Source organism: Oncorhynchus mykiss, chromosome 5 (genome assembly GCF_057628025.1).
Source record: "Oncorhynchus mykiss isolate SJ-2025 chromosome 5, ASM5762802v1, whole genome shotgun sequence".
NCBI lineage: Eukaryota > Metazoa > Chordata > Actinopteri > Salmoniformes > Salmonidae > Oncorhynchus > Oncorhynchus mykiss.
Window position 1 is genome coordinate 21,447,662 of NC_143026.1, and position 4,839 is coordinate 21,452,500.

Below are 4,839 nucleotides of genomic sequence, written 5' to 3' on the forward strand. Positions count from 1 at the left end.
TGAGACAAGTATAAAATTACACTTATACACTAAGACTTGTTTACTTGACTTTTATACTCTATAAATTGACTCCTTCAAATAATTTACTCTGGCAAGTTTTCCACGGTTATGGCTAGAAGGGATGACCGCTTGACAACCGGTGCATTGCAGTAGGGAAGTAAAGAGGAAGTTGAATACATCACTTCCGTTGTTAAACTGTGCCCATAGCAACGTTCGAAAATTAGGTGGATAGGTTTGTTTATTCAATGGGGCGTGGGTGTATAACTGATCCTTGAACTTTGACGTGCTCCCAATTACTTCCTGGTCAATACTTTACATCCTGTCCTTCCTTCAGTGGAATAGGGTGGTGGGTAAGTTTTTTTCCACATTTTGTGTCACAAAGTATAATGGATTTATACACCAGTCCAGTTGGTGTATTGGATGCCAACTGCCATAAAACCTAAGAAGAAGAAGATGACTCATGACCTTCTATAGACTATGATCAATCAACAGCTTATTGATATTCATATTGCAGATGAATTGGGCGTAATCCAATCGGAATCGGATGGTTCATTCATTCAGATCAATAAACTATTATGACCGACAAGTGAATAATGTTTTTTTGGGGCTTGACGGACGTAGGATTTGACCGTTAAGCAGAAAACTTTGAAAGCTGGAACTTTTGATAGGCTATAATTCGCACCTCTGTCTAATCTACTGTGAGAAATCTACCTCTCTATTTTCCTGCTGACGGTTGACTGCAATGGGGATCGACAGATAAATAAATAAATCAACTCATAGAAAACAAGACAGTGGATGCCAGAAGAGTTTACACTGATTATTTAGTTCCAGTAGGACCTATTGATCTTTTTTCCTGCTCACGCTACATATGCCAAGTAGTTATTGATTTCCTCCAGACTATTATATTGCATAGACAATGTCCCTCCTATCTGAACATTACACACATGACAAAGGGCTATTGAGGGTGAAAGAAAAGTTTTCAGGGAGAGGATTCTAATGACATATCCTTCATCCACTCCCCAGTGCTTTCTTCACTGTTTCTAAACAATGTATTTATATCCTCCTGAAGGTCCACCTTGTGAAAATCTCAGAAAAACATTCAAAAAATGCCTTCATGTGGGGTTGACTAGTTGTGTTGGCAAGAACTATGGGGCTAATTGTCAAATCGACTGTTCTGTGGTTTGGTTCCGTGTCAGGCCGTGGTAGGCTACTGATGGTTGGGTCGATGGTTGTGTGTGTGTGTGTGTGTGTGTGTGGGCGCGCACGCCCCAGGGCATGTTACTTGGCCCAGTACAGAGAGGTATTGGGGAACGTGCCTGAATCAGTGCACACACATACACACGTACACACACACAAACACACGTACACACACACACACACACACACACACACACACACACACACACACACACACACACACACACACACACACACACACACACACACACACACACACACACACACACACACACATACACACACACACACACACACACACACACACACACACACACACACACATACACAGGAAGGAGAACCAACAGCTATCTGTCGTTGGTGCAGGACAGTTGTATGCAGCAGAGCCCAGAGTGACATTGAGACCTGCGTCCATTACTGAATCTATTATTAGTTCATCATTAACTTAATTCCTCTCAGTTCAACTCTAACTGTCTGCTCAGGTAAGCCACTGACTCTTTTTACTGTTAATGCATGCTCTGTTGTGAATGGAGTTCAAAACTTGTTTGGGTGGTTGAGTTTTTGCTGTTTTTGTGTGTTCTTTACAAACAGGGCTACCTTTTCTAACAACATCACTGACTGCATTCTCATTACTCTTTTAAATATACGCATTATCAGGAAATAAACGGTTTGGTTTGACTTGGGATTTTCATCCATACAGTTCAATAAGAGACACGGTCAACTTGTACATTGTGTTCTGTTGTGTACGCCATGAGCTTGTACTGTTGGAGTTTGATTGAAAGATGAATGTGTGCTCGTCGAAACAGTAGCATCGTTAGGAGAGACTGGACTCATGTTTTATGTTAATCAATAGATCTGATCGATCAGTGATGAGTTGGAAAGCTTGCTCAGCCATTCATTGTATTTATTGCATTATTTAATGCCTTTGGAGAGTATATTGAAAAGACAGGAGAATATTTGATAGAGTATATATCATCAGATACAGATGTTAGATATGAGATGAATCCTGATATAACCTACCATGGCCAGATGTTAGATATGAGATGAATCCTGATATAACCTACCATGGCCAGATGTTAGATATGAGATGAATCCTGATATAACCTACCATGGCCAGATGTTAGATATGAGATGAATCCTGATATAACCTACCATGGCCAGATGTTAGATATGAGATGAATCCTGATATAACCTACCATGGCCAGATGTTAGATATAAGATGAATCCTGATATAACCTACCATGGCCAGATGTTAGATATGAGATGAATCCTGATATAACCTACCATGGCCAGATGAGCTGTGTATTCTGAACAGGAGCTGTTTCTATGCTAGTTGTGTTGCTTTGTTAGTTTACAGAGGACATGTGTTATTATCATGGTTTAGTGCAGTGTTTCTGTTTCCTAACCCAGGACTTGGGGAACCCTAGTTACACATATTTGTTCTATCCCAACACCAGCACACCTGACTATACAAAATCAAGAGCTTGATCATTACCATATTAGTTGAATCAAGGGTGCTGTTGTGCATATATGCCGCCTTCAAAACAACTGGGAACTGGGGGAAAAACTAACTCTGACTGGGAAAAATATTTCTGAACGGTCATCCAGGTCGGAAACTCTGGCATTTTTCTAGAGCGCCGACTTTCCAACCAGAAGATCACTGACGTCATGATTTGACCTTGTTTTTTTCAAGTTCCCAACACCTGGAAAGGTATTTTACATATCAGCTAACCACAACTATGTTACAGCAATCTGTCAGTTGATGACACAGTCGATGACATAGCATGGAACCATTGGTTGATGCATGTATGCAACTTCTGAGCAGGGCAATGCAACCTTGATTTTAGGCATTGTCTACACAGGTAGCCCAATTCTGATATTTTTTTCACTAATTGATCTTTTGACCAATCAGATCAGCTCTGAAAAAGAATAATGTGAAAAGATCTTTATTGGTCAAAATATCAGTTTGTGGGAAAATATCAGAATTGAGCTGCTTTAGAGATTTTAGAATCCTTTGATCCCTGTTTTATCTTTATGCCTGGCAGTTACGACAGTTGTGACTTGGGTTGATTGTGTCATCTGCTCTGCCTTGTTACCAGGGTGAGGAAACTTCATGGAATTGACTCCAACGCAACTCATTACCAATAGGAGAATTGTGATCCAGTGAAGTGTGTTGACTAGGGGTGCACAACTCAGGCCCTGCAGCTTCTCATCCTGCTGTTCTGAATTTCTCCATTGTACTTACCTAATCAGTGAATGTTATTGAATGATTGTGCAGTGAATGCATACACCTGGTTTTCAGGTAGAAAACCATTCAAAATCAAATTAATCAGTCACCCAAAATTAGCAGGACTGTGGCCCTCAAGGACCAGAGCTGGGCACCCCAGCTGTAAGCCTACCACTAGTATTGTCAGTAGCCCACTCAGTCAAACTATTCCATGTTCTGAGTTGCCCTTACAATGAACAGCACTCGGGGTGTATGTGGGGTGTGAAACATGCCCTTCACACCCAATGATCAGGAGCTCAGGGGCCAGCTGGTGATCTGGACTGACAAAGGTATTGATCAGCCTACAAAAACCCTGTGTGACACACACACACACACACACACACACACACACACACACACACACACACACACACACACACACACACACACAGACAGACAGACAGACAGACAGACAGACAGACAGACAGACAGACAGACAGACAGACAGACAGACAGACAGACAGACAGACAGACAGACAGACAGACAGACAGACAGACAGACAGACAGACAGACAGACAGACAGACAGACAGACAGACAGACAGACAGACAGACAGACAGACAGACAGACAGACAGACAGACAGACAGACAGACAGACAGACAGAAACACACACACACACACACACACACACAGATGTAAAATCATTACAAATCTGATGCCTCATTGTCATCCTTAAAGGTTAATGTAGGCCTAAAGCTGAATTGAATTGTTGAATGTGGTGTATACATTAATGCCCAGTCAGAAATTAACCCCTACCCCCAGAACAATTTTCATAGATCTGAAGGAATGGGATTGGGTTTAAGTACAGAAGTACAGTGCCTTGCGAAAGTATTCGGCCCCCTTGAACTTTGCGACCTTTTGCCACATTTCAGGCTTCAAACATAAAGATATAAAACTGTATTTTTTTGTGAAGAATCAACAACAAGTGGGACACAATCATGAAGTGGAACGACATTTATTGGATATTTGAAACTTTTTTAACAAATCAAAAACTGAAAAATTGGGCGTGCAGAATTATTCAGCCCCTTTACTTTCAGTGCAGCAAACTCTCTCCAGAAGTTCAGTGAGGATCTCTGAATGATCCAATGTTGACCTAAATGACTAATGCTGATAAATACAATCCACCTGTGTGTAATCAAGTCTCCGTATAAATGCACCTGCACTGTGATAGTCTCAGAGGTCCGTTAAAAGCGCAGAGAGCATCATGAAGAACAAGGAACACACCAGGCAGGTCCGAGATACTGTTGTGAAGAAGTTTAAAGCCGGATTTGGATACAAAAAGATTTCCCAAGCTTTAAACATCCCAAGGAGCACTGTGCAAGCGATAATATTGAAATGGAAGGAGTATCAGACCACTGCAAATCTACCAAGACCT

General features: G+C 41.4%; 1 protein-coding gene across 4 annotated transcripts in view; it reads left to right on the top strand.

Annotated features, from left to right (window-relative positions):
- Positions 1-1,432: 1,432 nt before the first annotated feature.
- Positions 1,433-4,839, top strand: part of LOC110522819 (electrogenic sodium bicarbonate cotransporter 4-like) — a 54,903-nt gene continuing 51,496 nt past the window's right edge. For all 4 annotated transcript variants that reach the window (XM_090234157.1, XM_090234154.1, XM_090234155.1 and 1 more), the window contains exon 1: positions 1,433-1,679. The gene's annotated coding sequence lies outside the window, so the exon portion shown is untranslated. The remainder of the gene's footprint in view (positions 1,680-4,839) is intronic.